Source organism: Macrobrachium nipponense, chromosome 13 (genome assembly GCF_015104395.2).
Source record: "Macrobrachium nipponense isolate FS-2020 chromosome 13, ASM1510439v2, whole genome shotgun sequence".
NCBI classification, from domain to species: Eukaryota; Metazoa; Arthropoda; class Malacostraca; order Decapoda; family Palaemonidae; genus Macrobrachium; species Macrobrachium nipponense.
This window is the reverse complement of record NC_087206.1, coordinates 88754481-88769480: the sequence shown is the minus strand read 5'-3', so window position 1 is coordinate 88769480 and position 15000 is coordinate 88754481. Positions and strand designations below refer to the sequence as shown.

Sequence of the window (15000 nt, the reverse complement as noted above, 5' to 3'; positions counted from 1 at the left end):
TTTTCTCTATCTTTCTTCGTTTCCTTAAATCTCTAGCTAGAAACCTATATAGATAGACAGAGTCAACCGACATTCAAACCCAAGAGGGTTCCATAGGAAAATCCGGCTGCAGAGACGGACTAAAGTTAAGAGGAACAGGTGATAAAAAAATAAATAAATAAACAAATTAATAAATAAATATGTGGGAGCAGGAAATACCACGTGAAATTCATTAGACGTCAGCAGCAGCAGCAGAGGACAGGAATAAATCTGTTCTTCCCTTAAATATTAGATTAGAAGATTCCACAACCGTATTAAGTCAATTTTAGTTACGGCCAAGATGAAACTCCTAGCAAACTGAGCAGTATTAAACCTGATGCTAGAAAATGATACAACATTGCATCACCAGAATTGCTTATTGCTGTTGGCAAAAGAGCTAGGTCAGGTAAAAAAAAAAAAAAAAAAAAAAAGGAGTGGAGATCATGTTTGTTGATATAGCAAATATGACGTAAGGAATCTAATGCACTCACCTACCATTTATTTTGACGTTTCGTGACGTGAATGCTTTACGGAGATTACTGGATTACTGCGAATCATTCAGCGATCATTAACTGACGTCTTTTTAGGCATTCGTGTACATTAGCTTTCAAAACATCAACAAATGTGTCCTAAGAAATTCTATATGTGAATTAATATATACAAGCATATGCTGGCTGCAGTGAAGCCGAGTCCACTATATATGTACATATACACTTCCAATGTAAATACCTGTGCGTAAATCCAGTGGAAATACACACACACCACACACACACACACACACACACACACACATATATATATATATATATATATATATATATATATATATATATATATATATATATAACGTAGATGATTTTTCTGATACTAAGTACTTGTAAAGTTTCAGGGACTTGAATTTATTGTTAAAGTCATCTAAAAAAAAAATAGAACATGCATAGACATGACGCAATTCCATCACATATTCTCAGTTTTACTAATCTCATTCTGCATTAATCAAACAAGACTTATCAAGACATGACATCGTTATCTTGACATAACCTGAACCGTTTGATGGGGACTCATCGCTTTTCCTACTGATAAGAGCCGAATAAAACATTCTCATTATCAGCAGAGAAATTCTTCTCCATTTACGAGTTGAATTCTGGGAAAAGCTTTATTCTAAGTAAGGGTAGGGAACTTGACATTTTGAAGGTCAAGATCAAGCAAGCCTGCGATCTTACCTTAAAATATCACTGATTTTATTTCAAAATCTAAAGCAACTAGTCAGATCAATTTTTTTTTTTTTTTATTATTCATTAACTTCTTTATTCACTATTTCTTTATATATAATTGTAATATCACTTACTGTAATTTGCTTCTCTATTCTACACATTTCGAAAACGCTGAGGCTGCAATACCAAGATGCAGTTTCATTATCAAATATTTGTTGTTTATTTAGCCACTTACTCTCTACTGATATCATATGTGCCTACCTATACTACTATCTTGTTCAGCTGACCTTCGTAACCTCATCATAAACAAACATTCCATTATGAAGACGTTTCTTAATCATCAGCTGCTTTTCCTTGTTATGTCAGACATAGCCATCATAACAAATTCTCAAAAGATAAAAGAAACAATTTCCATGATTTTCCTTCAGTTACAACATGTTGTGCTGAGCTGAACTGAATATAGAATTTATGCCATAGGCCAAGCACTGGGACCTATGAGGTCACATTCTGCGCTGAAATGAAATTGACGGCAAAAGGTTTAAAAGGTGTAACAGGAGGATAACCTCGCAGTTCCACTATAAATCAAGTGTTAGGTTAGGGTGGGAAGTAGGATGAAGAAAGAATATGAAAGGAGGTACAGTAAAAGGAAAGAAAGTGGTTGCAGCTAGGGGCCGAAGGCACGCTGCAAAGAACGTTAAGTAATGCCTACAGTGCGCCGCATGAGATCCACTGACGGGATTACCCCCCTACGGGATACAACATGTTGTGGATCCTGGCCACCACTTTGACCAACGTGCCAAAATACCTTCGATTCACCTCTTGGTATTTTAAATAGCAATCGCAAGGTTCTAGTCTAGACTAACCATGGCCTGGTCATTGCACTACGTCAGAAAACTAAGGAAGGCGTTCAAGAACTAAAAGAACTAGATTATCGAACCACCTCCTCTTCGCACTGGTCAGTGTCCACCCAGATCTCCAGTTGAACCGTCTCCCAAACGTCCTCGTTCTCTGCGAGTTTTACAAAACGACCAGACTTCCCAACAACTTGTCAATACGTCGATCGCCGAGGAGGCTAATTAATCCGAAAGTAGACCGCTATATATCTTCGGCCGTCGAGCACACACGAGTTCGACGCTTGATCTCATATCAGTAGCTCAAGCGGGTAAAAATAGACTGGTTGTTATGAACGGTTACCGAATGCAGGTGCGTCCAAACGTGTTTTTAGGGAGATGGGAAAACTCAAACGTGTTTAACTCAACTAAAAAAAAAATTAATAAAAAAAAAAAAAAAAGATTCGGCGATAGGAAATGTCAAAACATATTTGCACGAGCAAAACCATATAAACTAACTAACTTGAGTAATAGAAAAAAAAAATAGGAGAAAAGTTACCGCCCTGACGTGTCGAGCGTGAATAAAAGCAACAGCATTGGGCCCCTCGCCACTATCTCACCCCACGGCCGCCCAACCTTTTGCCTAAAACCAGCCCCCCTCCTCCAGTCGTCGAGACCTTCCTCGGAGGTCGAGGAGACAATGTTTCAAAAGATCTTCGTTACTCCCAATTCTCCTGGAAACAATTCAATGAAGACCTCGGGAAGTACCTCGGATTTCGAAGAGACAATCTGTCAAAAGATCTTCGTTACTATCAATTCTCCGGAACCAATTCCACGAAGACCTTGTGAAGTACACTACGCGCCCCTGAGGCTAGGCAAGCCCTTCTCATTTCTTGATGAGGGCTCCGAAGGGGAAAGAACGAATCCGAGTTTGTTGCCTTCAGCTATCGCCGGCTATAAACCTCCTCCTTGGAAGTCTAGTATCACCCCGGAGGAATCTGGCTTCTCATTTTATGACTAATTAATTAAGTTGTTTATCTGGTTAGGTGACAAGTTCCAGAAGTAATGAAAGGAGAGTCTGCTTCTCTCTCTCTCTCTCTCTCTCTCTCTCTCTCTCTCTCTCTCTCTCTCTCTCTCTTTAGTTACGAGGATTACTGGTTTTATCGACACCTAATAGTAGAGAAGATAATTGCCAACAGTTATTTATGCAGTCAGGCGATATCAAGAGTTTATTTATCGTTTTTCTCATAAGAACTCATCCACCGTTTTCGTCCGAATCGAAAAGTAACCTTAGATTACATTCTGATTAAGAATTCCTGCCAGGATAGTCCCTGCAACGTCGGCAGAAGTAAACAGTTCTATTTAGTTGACTAACTATGTTATAAAGACTTTCTTTTTAGTTAATATACGAACACGATACATCACTATTTATTGTCCATCTTAACCATTTTATATATCACTGCGTAGATGCAGAAAAGTATGCAAGTGTCGTATCAAATTTAAGGTGTGAATTAAGTAGGGAGGGAAAGTCAATGTATATATATATATATATATATATATATATATATATATATATATATATATATATTATAATCCCTTTGGAAAGGGGGGTGGGGGATTAAATGTGGAGGAGGCCCAGGGAAAGGCATCCCTCTCTCTCTCTCTCTCTCTCTCTCACTCTCTCTCTCTCTCTCTCTCTCTCTCTCGTTCTCATGTCTCTCTCTCCCTCTCCCCTCTCTCATCTCTCTCTCTCTCTCCCCGTCTCTCAATCTCTGCTCTCTCTCAGTATCTGCGCAAGGCTTCGTTTAAGACTCACTTCTCGGTTCTCCGTGTCTGAAATAGGCCTTCTTGTAAGATAGTCGAGTCCTCTTTTCGTTCTATGGCTGCCCTCCACTCTACGTCAGTGAAGTTCGTTTGTTATGTGATAAGAAAAATAAAATTACTTTTATTTTTTTCACATCTATGTAAGACATACGTATCAGTCCTAATATCTTCCTCCTCTCTCTCTCTCTCTCTCTCTCTCTCTCTCTATCTCTCCTCTCTCCTCTCTCGCTCTCCTCCTGCCTCTCTCCTCAAATTAAATATATAATTATATATTATATATTATAGATAATAATATATATTATATATATATATATATATATAATCTATAATATTTAGAGAGAGAGAGAGAGAGAGAGAGAGAGAGAGAGAGAGAGAGAGAGAGAGAGAGAGAGTATACATTTTGGACCAAAGGAAAAAGGAACCCATCACTTTCTCATTCTTCATAATGTATTCTCACTTAGGGTGAACTAATTAAGACAGTACACGAAACTCCACATTGATAAGTACGAATTCATCTTTTCCGTTGACAGTCATCTTTGTTAACGGCTTCTGCCAGGCGATTCACGCCTCTGTGTCCAGCAGAGCGGAGTATGTTTAGTGATACTTAGGACATCCACATTTTATATTGGCCCAGATGACTTCTTATTCATTGTAACGGCCGCCACCTTTCATTATACTCGTGGCGTCATCATGACTGGTAATAGTCAACATCGTAAGTTACGTTAATCTCTTTTTATGAGCTGTTCACTGCCTCCGAAAGAGAGCTCCCGTGGGCCGAAGTGTGCTACAGAATAAAATTTGGATTCAGTACTTTTGACTGTGATGCGGTAATACTAACATTCGATGCCCTTGTAAAGAGAGTTGGTTTCCAGCCTTGAAAAGTAACTTGGTTATAGGCTAACACTTTCGATTCCTTATAAAGTAACTTTGCACTAGACTAAAACTTTCTTTCCTTGTAAAATAACTTGGTTCTGGGCTAACATGTCCATGTTCTTGAATAGTAAGTTGGTTCTAGGCTTCAATTCCAATTCCTTGTAAAATAACTTGTTCTTGGCTAAAGCTTTCTATTCGTTGTAAAATAACTTGGTTCTGGGCTAACATTTCGATGTCCAACATTTCGATGTTCAACATTTCGATGTCCTTGAAAAGTAACTAGGTTCTAGGCTTAAAGTTTCGATGTCCTTGAAAAGTAAGTTGGTTCTAGGCTTAAAATTTCGATGTCCTTGAAAAGTAACTTGGTTCTAGGCTTAAAATTTCGATGACCTTGAAAAGTAACTTGGGTTTCCTGGCCTTAACCAAAATTTCGATGTCCTTGAAAAGTAACTTGGTTCTGGGCTTAAAATTTCGATGTCCTTGAAAAGTAACTTGGTTCTGGGCTTAAAATTTCGATGTCTTTGAAAAGTAACTTGGTTCTGGGCTTAAAATTTCGATGTCCTTGAAAAGTAACTTGGTAAAAGCTTAAAATCGAATGGTTCTTTGAAAAGTAACTTGGTTCTGGGCTTAAAATTTCGATGTCTTTGAAAAGTAACTTGGTTCTGGGCTTAAAATTTCGATGTCCTTGAAAAGTAACTTGGTTCTAGGCTTAAAATTTCGATGTCTTTGAAAAGTAAGCTGGTTCTAAACCATCTCTATGACAAGACCAAGGCCAAAGAGCTAATTAATTCACCATATTCCTCGCTTGGTTTTGTCGTAATTATCAAAACTAAACGAGTAGAATTGCCAGAGACAAATGCTGTGTGGAACGTGAACGTATTATTGCTTTCTCTTAATGTGATTTATTTCCCAAAACGTAATCTAATTCCCTAAATGTAATTTGTGTTCGTAGTGTAATTTCTTTCTCTTAATGCCGTTTCTGTTTCAACGATATTTGTTTCTCATAATGTAGTATCTTTGTCATAAAGTAAGTTCTTTCCCTTAATGTAATTTCTCGTCCGAAATGTATTTCTTTCTCAATGAAACTGGACATATTTGGCCATAGGCGATGTTTTTCTATTTCTAATCTTTGGCTAATTTCCGTAATGTATGTAACTAAATCTATCTAATTTACCTCAAACGTGTTAATTATTTTGTCGTTCTGACAATTTAATCCTAATGCTCGTGTCCAAGCACTTAAGCATATTTTGCCTTGAAAAGATAACTTACTCATTTCAAGAAGTCCGAATATTACTTTCTGTAACCCAACTGTAATTTCAATCGTTTGGTATCAGTGAATTTTCCGGGTATTATATTCAGCAGTACGAAATGTAAGGATGTGAATATACTGACTTACAATTTCAAAAGGTAAAAACAACTGTTTTATACTCTTGTTCCAACACCTCATTACATTTCGAGAGAACGAACCGAAACCAAAAGACGAAACCAAACAAACAAGCGAAGTTCATCACAGGTCTCCTTCAGTCATCACAACATTAGAAAAAAAATGGAGGAAAGGTTTATGATCCTTTGAACTAACAAAAACCAACGCTAATTACGAGACTCGCCTCAAGCAGGCCATGGCATCCCTAGTCTGGAGTTTCTTCTAATCACCCGCTAAAAAATATTTACCCTTTAAAACCCCGAACTTACCCGTTCCATAATTACAAACGAGGCCCATTCCAGATGAACCTCCCCCCTCTCCCTCCCCCTCCCTTCCAAGAGGGAGAAAATCGCTGGATATTGCGTGTTGGCCCTTGAACGATTCTACAGCATCATCGGAAGCTACGTTGCAGCCTCCTCTATTCCTCTTCATCTATTTCTTTTTTCCACTCCTTCATCGTCTCGCCCTTCCCCCTCCTCCTCCTCCTCCTCCTCCTCCTCCTCCTACCGGAGCTCCTACTCCTGCTGCTTCTGCTCCTTCTCCAGAGGCTGTTGCCCTTGAAAGTAAAAACACGAAAGGGCTCGGTCGCCAGGAATGTTTGAAGAACTGGTCTCACATTAATGACATCTGCAGAGTCAATGTCAGTGTCAGGTATTTATTGGACTGTGGTGAAAATCTATGACCGGTGCAGTGGGAGGACTGGTATAGAAGGTAGGGGAGGGAGGTGAAGAGGGGGAGGGGAGGGGGTTGGTAGGGGAGGGTAGTACAAGATCGGAGAGGGGTAAGGGATTTTGGGCGATGGACTGTCGACACGAGGATAAAATCCACGACCGGGAGGCGTGCTTCCAGGTGACATTCTTGGGCTGACGTCAATTTGATTCATTTCATACATTTTTTTTTTTCTTTTTACATTTTTTCAACTTTAACTTTTGAAGTATTATGAAAGGCGGGTGCATTCATACTCTCACGTATCGGCAAAAATCACCATTGAGGCGCAGGAATTCGACTTTAAACAATCAGGGAACTCGTTGAGAAATTAATGGATAGGTCATAGATTTAAAATGCCTTATATAATATTAACTTCGGCTTCCTTATGAAATTTTGAAAAGTAAAACAAAAGAAAAATAAGCTGAGAGTATTCAATCCGATCCTTTTTTTTAAAGAAACAAATATCATCTTTGAAAAGAAAACGGCAGAAATAACAGAGAATGACGTTCTAGTTACAATTAGCTAATAAGAGATTATGAATAATGAACTGACTATGAAAATAAGTCATAATTCCCAAAATATTTGAAAGAAATGGCAACTACTGACCTCATCAAAATGAAAATGAATTTTTATAAGCATGAAACTAACGCACGTATACACAGATGTACATACACATATGTATATCGATATATAAAATATATGTACACAATTTATATATATATATATAGATATATATATATATATATATATATATAATGTGCGTTTGTGTGTGTAATTTCCTAGTTGATGTTCACTAAAATATTTCTCGCGTGTACCCAGACCAAGTTTGAAACAAAATGGTAAGGAAGTACACCTTACACAACGTGTCACGAAAAATAGGAGCGAGTGGGCGTGTAGGTCAAGTGCACAAGGTCCTAGGGTGTATTTGTGTAAGAGGGGGGTGTGGGGGTGTGGGTGAAGAAAGCGTGGATAAGGTCCCAAAGATCTGTGAGGAGCCTAAAGCCATCAGTCTTATTGAGTCTTTCCTCATTACGCGAATCAATCGTCGTGTCTTGCAGTAATGAGATAATAAGCGAGTATCTCTCAAGAGCCCTAATGAGACATGTCCATGAGATAATGACCCCTGATTAAGGGCTAATTGAGAAAGAAACCGTTCCCCGAGCGCCCGTAGGCCTAAGCGCTTCTCATGCACGATGGGTTCGTTTCAAATTGGCGAACGAGACTGGCTGGTTGCATTTTCACCCTTCCGGCGAAGATGCCTCGTATTCCGCATCAGCAAAGGGCTCTCTCTCTCTCTTTCTCTCTCTGACCGATATAGTATACGTATACATATTTTTGCATATATAAATATATATACATATATATATATTATATATGACTGGTAAAAATTCCACCTAGTAAAAGGATTAATGAGGAATTATCAGCAGGGGTGACTTAGTAAAACGGCTACCTGTGGATGGATCTCCTACTATGAATACCGTCTTTCCTGTAGCTTTTCTCAGCCATTACCTACCTGAAGAGAGAGACAGCAGTCTCTGAAATGTAGTGCTTAATTTCTATATTTTGGGGTTTTTTATTGGCTCCTTTTATTATATATATATATATATATATATATATATATATATATATATATATATATATACACACACACACACACACACACACATATATATATATATATATTATATATATATATATATATATATATATATATATATTATATATATATATATATATATATATATATATATTAGTGCGTGTGTTAAGTTCGTATCTACGTAAATTTTGTAAAAAAAATAAAAGTAATATTAACACATAAAACTAACAAAATATAATGGTAGCAACAACGCTAAAACCTTAAATGAATTTACACATCGAAACAGCGTCTTTTTAAGCTTTCCATTTGATGTACTACAATACTTCGACTATACAACAAACACACGCTGACGACAAAATATAACAATTAAGAGGCTTTTTATTAGGATCAGGAAATCCTTACTCTAATCAATATCCATCCTACATTGCAAAAATAAATTCCAACCCTCATAAATGAGACCTCCCCTATACTACCTCCGCTCATATTCCAATTCAATCTTACTTTCCACCCTCCCCTTACAATTGTTTAAAGCCTTTGTGACTCATTTTCCCTTCGAAAGCTGAATGACCTCACGGGTCCAAGCACTTGTCCTTTGTCCTAAATTTCAAATTCCATACATGAACCAGTAGAATGTACACAGCTTTAGAACACAAAAAATAATAATTTGGAGAAATTCCCAATAGCAGGGAAAAACCTACCAAACTACCCGAGATTGGTAATTGTGAACTATGCTGTTTTGCTTTTAAGTCTCGTAAGGACCTCTGGGGCAAACAACAGCTGGTTTACACGTTGTTGCTCTAGGGTTGGATCGGTATCTCTGATTGGCCAGACAGAAGCCTTCTTCTAATGTACGTACTTTAACAAATACCAATATACTTTTTACAACACGAGTAGTTATGTGGCTGGTAATGAAGTTTATTTTTTTTTTACAGTACATTAAGTTTAATCAGTGTCCTAATGTCAGAGTTCACACAAAACTTAAGTGAATAATAATAATAATAATAATAATAATAACAATAACAATAATAATAATAATAATAATAATAATAATAATAATAATAATAATAATAATAATAATAATAATAATAATAATAATAATAAAATTCTACAGTACATTAACTGTTATTACTGATTCTAACAAGAGTTTATAGTAAGCCTAAGTGAACTATAATAATAATAATAATAATAATAATAATAATAATAATAATAATAATAATAATAATAATAATATTCCCCCGTTATACATCAACGTATAAACAACCCATACATTCTGTAAAATAAAGTATATCTTAGTATAACCAGACCACTGAGCTGATTAACACCTCTCTATGGCTGACCCGAAGGATTAGGAACCAACTGGTTACTTTTAACAACGGAACCTACAGTTTCCTGTGGGATCCGAACCAATTATATCGAGAACTAAATTTCTAATCACCAGAAATATATTCCCCTGACTCCGCGTTGGCGGCAGCTGAGAGCGAGCTCGGCCTACCATATTGGTAGGCGAGTGCCCAACCGACTCGTCCACTGAGAAGATTCTGTATTATAACTTTTAAGATAAATACATATTAACACGTCAAGGTGCCAAATTTAACAAAGTGACATCGTCGATTACTAAATAAAAAATAGTTTCGTTCATATTCCGGCTGTCATGTAAGTAGGTTTTGTCCTAATAATAATAATAATAATAATAATAATAATAATAATAATAATAATAATAATAATAATAATAAATCTGGATCGTCTGTCTACTTTTGATTATATATACATATACATATATATATATATATACATATATATATACATATATATATATATATATATATATATTATATACACATACGCGCATATATATATAATTATATATAAGATATATAATAAAAATATAATACATACAAGTATATTACTAAACTTTGTGACTCTGCGCTCAGCTTATATCAGCTAATCTGTCCATAATGATTTGATTTCTGCGCCATCTCTATTACTAAGAAACCAACGGAAAGTTGTCTTGTATGATCAATGTTTAATACATATATATATATATATATATATATATATATATATATATATATATATACTTATACAGGGTGGGCCAAAAGTAGCCTCACAGTTAAAACAGAATAAAAAATAATATATTAAACGCATAAAATTTTTCAGACATGAATAAGTGGCATATTTAAGAATGAGTGACATGATAAGGATAAAAATAAGTAGCATGTATTAATGGCACAGTATTAATTTTCTATTGAAGAGTACTTTGAATGAGAAACAGTTCATGAAGTAACTGTGAGCTACTTTTGGCCCACCCTATATATATATATATATATATATATATATATTATATAATATAATATATATATATATATATATATATATATATAGATATATAATAATATTTATATATATATTTATATTTTTTTATATATACCTATATATATATCCTACTACATATAAAATTTATATATATATGATATATCATAATTATATATTATATATATACATATATATATATAAATATATAATACATATATTATATATATATATATATATATATATATATATACATATATATATATATATATATATATATATATATATAAATTGATACTTGATCCTGTACTTGAGGATGAAACGAAATCACTTTTGAGAAAACCGACCAAAGGGAACGACTTCTCACCTTCTGCCAGATATTTCATGCTGCAACATGCATTAAAATGGACAAGGCGTGATCCGATCTCCAGCTTATTCGGGACGCATCCAAGATTTTTTTTTCCCTGATGCACAAGTTGGCAACAATATATTCCTAACTTAACGTGAAGTGGTCTTCGTAATAAATACTCATAATTAGTCCTACATTATACACGTTCAAAATAATTGAACAGAAATATAGCCTCTAAATTCAGTATATCAAATAAATTCAAAAGTGCTAAAATTTACAGACAAATAGCCCGTTGTTTCACCAACGACAATGAAAAAAATACATTATATTTTATTACTGGTATTTTTTCTGTACTGTTTAATACTCCCATTATTCATATTTTTCACATTTTCATTCTAATAATTAAATCATAAATATCCTATCCTAAAATTTCTGTATCTTTAACTCGATGCGTAACACCCTTTTCAGACCTTTTTTAACTTTCCTCCCACAGCAACCCCCCAACCCCCATCAACAACAACTACAACAACAAATTAGTTTGTAGGTTTACTCCTCGGGTACGCCAAAAAAAATAAATAAATAAAATGGAAGTATTTACAACCTTTGGTAATCCCTTATTTTTATCATCATCCTCTTGGTGCCTGTGACAAGGTGGATGAGGGAAGATGGATGAGGGATGTCAGTGTGTGCGTGAATTGCGTAGCTGTGTGAGAGAGAAAGAGAAAGAGAAAGAAGTAGAAACTCGACACTGTCTACAAGGGGCGCTTCAAGAATGAGGCAGCTCTTCGTTGTTTATAAGGATGTGCTTTACTCTGGGGGCCAGAGCAGGAGGAGGAGGAGGAGGAGGAGGAGGAGGAGGAGGAGGAGGAGGAATAACAACAAACCTGCCTTTCATCTGAAGGTCGAAGGAATAGTAATGATCTTTATGCGTTGGCCTTATTTCCCCCCAAAAGCACTATTCATTTCATCCGGGCATTTCCGCTGATTTTCAATGGAGTGCTTTAAGGAAGGTGCTAAATACGAACACACTCACGAGGGGATCCTATGTTGGTTTATACACCCACATACAAACGCACCCACACGCGCACATACACACACACACACACAGGCGCGCACGCGCACACACACACATACCTATGTATATATACCTAAATATACTTAAATCTTTTATTATCAAGAAGACGATCCAAACACTAAATGCTCAAACAACCTCTGTCCAGTTGTTTATCGCTTTACCTTTTGTTTTTGTTTTCCTTCTCTCGTCCTTTCTTGCTCTTGCTGGATCTTGAGTAAACTTATGTTTTTACTCTTATTACGTCTGTTGTTTAGGTATGTCCTGTTCCCATTCCTCCCGTTTTTCATTTGTCTTATAATTTGTGTATCGATCGATGTTTTAATGCGACTTTTTGTAAGTTGGTTTTTTAATCACTGCGGCCTTGAAATACGACGTAAGCAACTGTTGTGAAACGTAGGCATCGTAAACTAGTATAACAATGTTGCCTTTTCCCTTCGCCTTCGAGATTATATATATATATATATATATATATATAATATATATATATATATATATATATATATATATATATATATATATGTATATATATATATATATATATATATATATATATATATATATATATATATATATATATATATATATATATATATATATATATATATATAGAGAGAAGAGAGAGAGAGAGAGAGAGAGAGAGAGAGAGAGAGAGAGGCAACACCACCTGCCTCTGAAAGATCTTGTACTTAGCTCTTTCACTTTCTTAGTAAGTGCTATATTCTCCCCTCTCTCTCTCTCTCTCTCTGACAGACACAGGTCTACAAAACTCTGCCACGAATTCTCACGTCTTTTGACAAAATAAAACACCGATCTCTCATTATCCGCAAACGTGCATTATACAAGTTTGAACCGAAGCCACATCCAATCATGCAAGGACGGACATGACGACTTCAAAGAAATCCCTGAGAAATTCCAGAGAAAAATGAACAGAGAGAGAGAGAGAGAGAGAGAGAGAGAGAGAGAGAGAGAGAGAGAGAGAACATAAATCAACTGTGAATGAATGTATTGAAAAAATGGAGAGAGAACACTTTTTTGTAGAGAGAGAGAGAGAGAGAGAGAGAGAGAGAGATAATAAATCAACTGTGAATGAATGTATTGAAAAAAAGGAAGAGAACACTTTTTTTTTCGTAGAGAAATAATCTAATTACCAAGTCAATTTATATCGTGTAAGGCAGCGATATTGACCAGCACCAATCAGCTCCCATCTTTTTTTTTTATTAACATTCTTTTGAATGTTCCAAATTTCCCTCCTTATTTCCCCATCATGCGTTTTTATTCACTTATCCTAGAATGAACTTCCAGGATTACAATGGGGACAAAATATCCCAAAGGTCGTTGTAGGTTCTGAATTCTGGATACATGCCAACTCATCCTGGAGACGCCATTCAGAGAGGAATTGGGGTTCCTTAATGGAATCTTGTCAAGGGGTAGTATACTGCAAGGCGGTATTTTTGGAATGAAAGGATTGGGAATGAAAGGATGGGCAGGTGGCAGGAAAGGATTCGTAGGACGGACAGGAGGCTGAGTAGTTATGCAATGGGAGGGATTGCCAAAATTAAGGACTACGAGGAATTGAAGGACACCTCCGATTTTTCGATCAAGGTTAGACGAAAGAACCTATTAAAAGGATAATGAGAGAGAGAGAGAGAGAGAGAGAGAGAGAGAGAGAGAGAGATAGAGAGAGAGAGAGAGAGAGAATATCAAACTACAAAAAAGTTAAAAAGCAGCCTCAACAGGATAAAACGCATTGTTTACCCGTGTACGTTTTCTGATTGGAGCACTGTTAGTCTAGGAATAATAAACTCCCAAGTGTATATTCGACGTCGTCCATCCCTGGATTCTCTCACCACAAATACGCAATATAAAGACACCTTGGCTAAAGGTCTGAGGCGGTACTTAACGTCCTCACAGTTGGGACTTGCCGCCTCTGCACTCCTACATCAAGTAATTCTTCAGTAGTTGAACAATTGTTGCAGAAACTAATGATTACATCAAATTAGACCAACCTTATTCCGATTACATCATCTCAAAATACCCCCACCTGTCAGGATTATTATGCCCAGCTAAGGGAAGAAGACATCTCATGCCCATGTATCGAATTCCTCCCAGGTCGAAACAATACCCACCGCTCTCGAGTCTCTCTCTCTCACAGTACCTCCTCCCATTTGGCATGAAGTGGGTAGCTCTTAAGAGCTTCTGACGCCCACTGCACGGGCATCCTAGGCGCTTGCGAAAGCTCCGCTATTTCTATATATGCCCTCTATTCTGCCCGCCAAGAGAGAGGGAGAGAGAGAGAGAGGGAGAGTGGGAGGGACTTGAAATGCGGGGCAAACGAGGAGATTCGGTTACCTCCGCGAGGTATCATAACAATTGCCAGGATCCTTGAAGAAGACCTATCACAAGGCATCCTCGGGTTCTCGGGTGGCTGAGTTACTACGGTTATAAATCGGGGGTTGTTGATGGTTGCGTAGGCCTCTCTCAAACACCCTTTGCCGCTCGTTTGAATTTTTCGTTTGATTTTTTCGTTTGATTTTTTCGTTTGTGTTGCGTCGGTGAACATTCGTTTCCCTAGAGCGATGGATGCCAGGTGTCTGTGTCTCTGTCATGGTATTCTCTTCAGTTTAAATGATGTTTCATTTAGGATATTTTTCGTACGCTGCTTCAAACAGGGAATAGGTGCTCAGTGAACTAGAGCACTTGAGCTTTTAAAACGAAAACAGTGAGATAACATAAAAAAATAGTTGCTATATATATATATATCTATATATATATATATATA

At 36.4% G+C, this 15000-nt stretch overlaps 1 protein-coding gene across 3 annotated transcripts in view; it reads right to left on the bottom strand.

Moving 5' to 3' along the window:
- Nucleotides 1-15000, bottom strand: part of LOC135225175 (PDZ domain-containing protein 2-like) — an 856731-nt gene that overhangs the window by 493645 nt on the left and 348086 nt on the right. The window lies entirely within an intron of this gene.